This window comes from Haliaeetus leucocephalus, unplaced genomic scaffold, assembly GCF_000737465.1.
Source record: "Haliaeetus leucocephalus isolate CR32 unplaced genomic scaffold, Haliaeetus_leucocephalus-4.0 Scaffold932, whole genome shotgun sequence".
In the NCBI taxonomy this organism is placed as follows: Eukaryota; Metazoa; Chordata; class Aves; order Accipitriformes; family Accipitridae; genus Haliaeetus; species Haliaeetus leucocephalus.
Window position 1 is genome coordinate 10,042,775 of NW_010973368.1, and position 6,513 is coordinate 10,049,287.

A 6,513-nucleotide genomic window follows, 5' to 3' on the forward strand; every position below is an offset into this window, starting at 1 on the left:
TTTGGGCTGGAAGTGACCTTAAAGACCATCTAGTTTCAACCCCCCTGCCATGGGCTAGACTAGACCAGGTTGCCCAAAGCCCCATCCAACCTGGCCTTGAACACTTCCAGGGAGGGGGCATCCACAGCCTCTCTGGGCAACCTGTGCCAGTGTTTCACCACCCTCACAGTGAAGAACGTCTTCCTTACATCTAATCTCAATCTACCCTCTATCAGTTTAATGACATTAGCCCTTGTCCTGTCACTGCATGCCCTTGTAAAAAGTCCCTCTCCAGCTTTCTTGTAGGCCCCTTTAGGTACTGGAAGGCTGCTATAAGGTCTCCCTGGAGCCTTCTCTTCTCCAGGCTGAACAACCCCAACTCTCTCAACCTGCCTTCATAGCAGAGGTGCTCCAGCCCTCTGATCATCTTTGCAGCCCTCATCTGGACCTGCTCCAACAGGTCCATATCCTTCTTATGTTGGGGGCCCCACAGCTGGACACAGTACTGCAGGTGAGGTCTCACAAGAGCGGAGTAGAGGAGGAGAATCACCTGCCTCAACCTGCTGGTCACACTTCTTTTGATGCAGCCCAGGATACGGTTGGCTTTTCTTGACTATTTTTCACTTAAATAACATGGACCTTGTAAAGGGTGGAAGAAACAGTGGAACATACAGTTAAGAGATGGAATTAAGAAGGAAAGTTGAGGCTGATATAATAAGTTGACAGGAGCTGAAAAGAAAACTATTGTTTTACAAATAAATTATGTGAAAGGATATCGCTTTTGAAAATGTTTTCTAAGCAAGGCTTTGAAGTTTATAAATTGTTTAGAGCACAACTGCAGTGGGAGAATGATATGCTGAAAATCAGAAAGGCAAAGCACTGATTAAAGTACTGAAGGTTGCACTGGAGCTCATTGGAAAGTCATTTTTATTTATTTACTAGAAGGAAAAAAGGAATGGACAGTATCCCACGCAGCTTTCAACTGGGGAGGGATTTTTCTTCTGCTGCCTGGAATCAGGGGAGGCATTTCTTTCATTAAGTCTCCCATTCAGACACATGGACTTGCTGCTTCTGCCTCCACCCCACTCTGCCAAAAGGACTGCAGCCACCCATCTCTGTTTCTGTGCTCTTCCTTGCCTTCACCCGTAACAGGGATTTTTTTATACAGCTCAGGGAGCACTACACTGTGTTACTACAAGGGATGTGGCCTTTCATAGCTGGCTCCTGAGCAGCAACCTAAAGACAAATAATAGAAAAAAAGAAAGAAAACGTACATCAAAGAAGATGAAAAACAGCCTAGAGAACAAATGCAAATAAGAAGAAAATGGCAGCTGCTGCCTTAAGAGTATTTGTCTCCCATGTAAGTGTAATCAGAGCTGCAACACTGTGTTCCCTGGCAATTTCCAGCCCCTGGTAACTAAACCCAGGCGTATAACCCTGCCATTGTTTCTGCCAGGGGATGGCAGAGGGCTAAGCAAGGGTCAAAAGTTTATGAGAGGCTGTGGCTGTGCTGACACATGGAGGGGAACATGTTTTCACAGCACACATGGCACTACATGCGCTTGAAAGGTCACCGCAGCCGGCAGGCTGAGCACCAGTCCGGCTGGAAAAGGGGCTGAGTGGGAGCTGCGCCGTGAAGGGGAGAGCCAGAGCGTGGGGTGCGGAGACCCGCTGGGGCTTGGCTGGGGAAAGGAGCCAGTGAGAGAGGGGCGGACGTGGAGGAGGGAAATGGAGAGAAAGGGAGGTAATGCTGGCAGAGGAGCATCACGGGCTGGGGTGATGAGAGACTGGTCTCACACAGGCAGATGTCGTGTTTGGCAGGGCTGAGCAGGAGACAAAAGGCCTGTTTGGCCTCTCAGGGCTGGGAAAAGGTCAGTAGCACAGAGATCGTCCTACTGACAATATTGCTTAAGTAATTGCTTTCTGTCTGCAATTATTTTGCAAAGGAAGAAAGAGAGCATGATGCAGGCAAGCAAGCTGCACGCTAGCTGCTGTGCCATGAGGAGGGAAGCGCTGCTCTCTGCTGTATTGTGTCCAGAGAGAAACACCCCACATCAAACAGAGTATCTGTTTAAAAGCTAAGAAAAAAACCAGCAGCTGGGCCTAGGCTGTCTGCAGCAACTCACAGTCTGTGACCTCCAGGAGGCATCCCCAGCTGCGCTGCCTGCGACCGTGGCTGCTGATGCTGCTCCAGCAGCCAGACCCTCTCTTGGCACATAAAAACTTGACAAGAAAGGCTTTTGACACCAATGGTCGTGGTGGTGGGATGAAGACAAGATGCATTTGGAAGTGCATACCCATCTCCTGTAAAGAGAAAACAGAGAAATGCCTGGTTTTCTTCCAGCCTTGGTTCTTCTACTCCCTTACCTCCAAGCAATTGCAGTGCAAGCTAGAACTGCCAGCCCATGACACTGACTTCACCCTTTCTTTGTGCCTGAAGTCTCTGGTATGAGAGACTTAAAGAGGAATCAAAGTCTCCACTATGTTGGAATGAGTTTCAGTTTCGTCTTCGGCTTTTTCATTTCCTGTGGTAATAAATTATTCTTCTTACTAATACCAGAGGAGTAATGGAAGGCAGAATCTCCATTATCTGTATCTAAGAGAAGAAATGGAAGATTAGTGATTGACCTGATTGATTTGAGTATTATTGTTTCATAGCAAGCAGGCTCCATCAGTGCATAATTGCCTTTGCTGTGGAAGAGCCCTTGACTCAGCTGAGATTGGTACTTACTGTGCTAGGGACGGACGTCTATTAAGAGACGGTCCTTGTCCCCATGAGTCACCTAAGTGGATAAAACATTTCAAAAGGCAGGGAACAAGCAGATCCCTGAGCACCAGCACTAGGCACCTGATTTCGCAAGGATATTCTTCTGAGGTGACTGTTTTTGTATAGCAGAAGGTATAAAATCTTGAGTTTTATCTATGATTGGCATACATAAAAAGACTTTATCACTTGAATTCTCTGCTGTCTAATAGTGCATGATATTCCCACCCCAGCTCCTTCCCAGTCAGTGCACTTAGAGTCAGCCTCCTGCACAGAACGACCTGTGTTTATGAGAATTGTGAAAACATCATCTCCTTCAGACCATTACCTCCCTGCCAAATGTCACTGAAATTGGAAGGCATAATGAAAGACGTACAGATAGGCAGCACAATCATGCCAAACCTCATTCCCACAGGAAAACAGTAACAAATTTCAGGTAGAACAGAAAGCAGGATGACAGGAAATATCACAAGGTTTCCTTGATTTTTTTTTTTTTTGCTTGCCTGTTTGTTTTCTTATTTACATCCTTCTGTGACTTGATGTTGCATCCCTTGTTTTTCCCTTAGTGGAAGCTGCCAGTCAAACATCTGAAAGGCAGGACATCCAATCTGTATAATGTCATTATGAAAAAAGCCTTTAAAGAGCCTGACATCTTATTGCATAGATATCAAAGTAGTCTTTGCAGATCAGGGCTCCAGAAACAGAAGGCAGGGTACTAAAATCTTTCAGGTACAAATCACTAAATTTGAAGGAAAAATGAAAAACAAACCCCCCCAAAACCCCAAACAAAACCACCTCAAAACCAATACCCTCTTCAGCTCTGAAGGAAACTATCATCCACGGAAAGTGATCTTTTACTATTTATTTTGCCCAAGTCCAGAAGAATAATTGTGGATGCTGGAGGTGCAGAAAATACAATACCAGACTAAGCCAGAAGCAGTGAAAGTTGCCTGGTGATAACTAATTTTACTCTTGGTCATTTCTGTGGGCTTCCTTTACAGGAAGGATGTAGGCTGCACCTGGAAAAAAGAACCACTTCCATGATATATTTTGTATTTTGTTATAAATACTTTATACTAGGCTGTCTAGCACTTAGTAGCAAACACCAATCACTCATGTACCACATAGTCTAATGCTTGAAAGCAGATTTCAAGTTTGTGTTACCACTAGATATCACTTTTAGGTGCTAGACATTTCAGTTTTGAGATCAAGTTTGGTATTTAAATGATCCTCCAGTACCACAGTGAGGACCACTGTACAAATGCTTAAAATAAGTTCAGGGATCTAGATGAAAGAAAGGTCTTTGGCTTAATTACAGTGGCACTTAGCAGACCTGCAGCGTTGGGGCTGGAGTGCAAGGACAGGCTTTAGCACCTGCCAGCAATGCTGCACGGCATCTCCAATGGCAAACTCAGCTGGGTAGAGAAGTGAGAAAAACTTCTTAAGAAGCTTTGAGAAATTAATGGTGAAACTCCCAGAGACAGTAACATGTATCCCACACAGCAAAGCAAGCCATCTGAGGTCTTCCACACTTGTAGCGTTCATGGGAAGACTTAGGGTAGAATATAAGATATACTACAATGAGTGCATGGTAAATTATCTTGGCTATTATTAAAAATCTAAACCCAAAGAACATCTGCTTTCTGACATTTTTACACCAGGAAGGTGCCTTTCTTTTCAAAATGAGGCCATTTTGAGTTTTTTGCATGACAAGAATGATTAAATATCTCCTCCTGTATCTTTGTAATGACCAGAGGTGCATGACATTAAAGTCTTAGTGATCTTTTGCATACCTCAGTTTCACTACCTGTGAAGCAGAGGTAAAACATCTGTCTATGTTTGGAGATTTAATGTCTTAAAACTGAAAGCACTTGGAGATTTTTCAAGCAAGCGTTACAGGTATGAAATTTTAATAAAATAAAATAAAATAAACCAAATCCTCAGCTTCTTTTTGTCAACAGGTCAAGTTTAAGCATGAAGCATCGGAAGCATTTACCATACTTACATAACAATGTGTTTATTAATTTATCCAGTGGGCTAGCTCATGTTCCCGCTGAAGAATATATAATCCTTAGCTATTATTTAGAACCTTTCACCCACAGATGTCAAAATACATTACAAATGCTGCAATGCCTTTTGTCAATGCATAACTTTCATTAACATCAGTGGAAGAAGGATTAAGCCCAATATGTTTCCTTGAAATAAATATTTATTAGGAAATTACCTTGTTTATTCCACCTCACTGTTTTCAATTGTGAGTCTCATCATAGCATTCACTATTTACCCAGGGGCAGTGACTCATCCTTGCTCTGAAGGCGACAGCTCTCAGAGGCCAGCAGTCATCTTTGTCAGAGGCCAGCGAGCACTGTAGGAGTGACTGACCGCATCACGCTGCCCATCTCCACCGAACACAGCCTTCAAAACGAACAAAGGCACAGACATAAATTAATCACACAATTGCATTAGTGCCCTCTGAACCAGCACACTCAGCTAGTCCTCCACTGAACTCTGCTGTACCGAAAAGACCTTCAGCTGGATTATGCTTAACCAAATGCATTAGCACGGAGTGCAGAGCGGTACTCAGTTCCCTCCCACACGGACTCTCGTTAACGTAACATCGCCCAGAGCCTTTGCTGCGATGGCAGTGTTTGCGAATGCTTGGCCATGAAATAGTTTGGGTTACATATGCCTTCTTTTAGATCAGTACGGGATCACCGAAAGGCAGCCCAGTGTCCAGGTTGAGAGGACAGGCTAATGCTGAGCAGCTAACCCAGCAGCATGAACCCTCTCGTCCAGAGCATCGCTGCTCTGCAGTCACTTGGTGCTGCTACTTCTGCCCAGCAGGTGAAAATACACCTCATAGCCTCATGTAGCCCAGAGGATTATCCTCCTGCCCTGCCTTGGTGTCAGGATGAGGGCGGCTGGCCCTTGTGCATTCTGTTGGGAATTACCACCTGGTATTTTTGCTGCCATCTTCCCGGTCCTCTGGATGCAGGACCTGACTGGCGTTACGTAGATAGGCTCTGCTGAGGTGCGCTGGGACTGTGAACCACCTCCAAACAGGATTCCTGCCAGACAGCTGCTGAGGAGGGAGTCCTCTAAGGCAAAAATGTTGAGAAGAGGTGTCAGAAATCCTGCTTTCACCCCTGAATGCAGGCATTTCTCTGTAACCTGAGATTGGTGCCTACATAAGCCTGGTATTCAAAGCTCAGTACCCACTTTGGACTTAAACATCTGAGCCATCTTTTTCAGAAGAGGCAGCAGACTTGCTCTTTTAAAGCACAGACAATACTACATTCATCTTTACAGTCTAGAAAAAGTGGATGCGCTTTCCCCATTCTTCCCTCAGCAGCACTGTTACTGGTTTGAAATGAAATCACTTTTAAATTTTATCCTGAATGCAGAACAGCGGTTATCTGTGCTAGCTATGCCAGACTATGCTTGCATGGTGCGTGGAGGATTAAGCTGAAGAGATTCTGATTTCTAATCAAAGTGCAGATGCGAGATAAGCATGGAGACATCCAAGCATGCAATAAGGAAGCTATTTCAGACATGGGCAGTAGCAGATCACCAAGAACTTCAGCAGCAAGAGCTTAGGGGCTTGTGAATTTTCAGTGTGTAGGGCATAGGCAATGGTTGTGGGGCTGTGCTCTTGAACTTGAATGCTGCCTTCATTCTTGTGAGAAAACGGGCCTCGGGCTGTAGCTCAGTAATATGGACTCGAGCAGTTCAGCTCAGGTGTGAAGCACAGGGTTCTGTCTCTGAGCCAA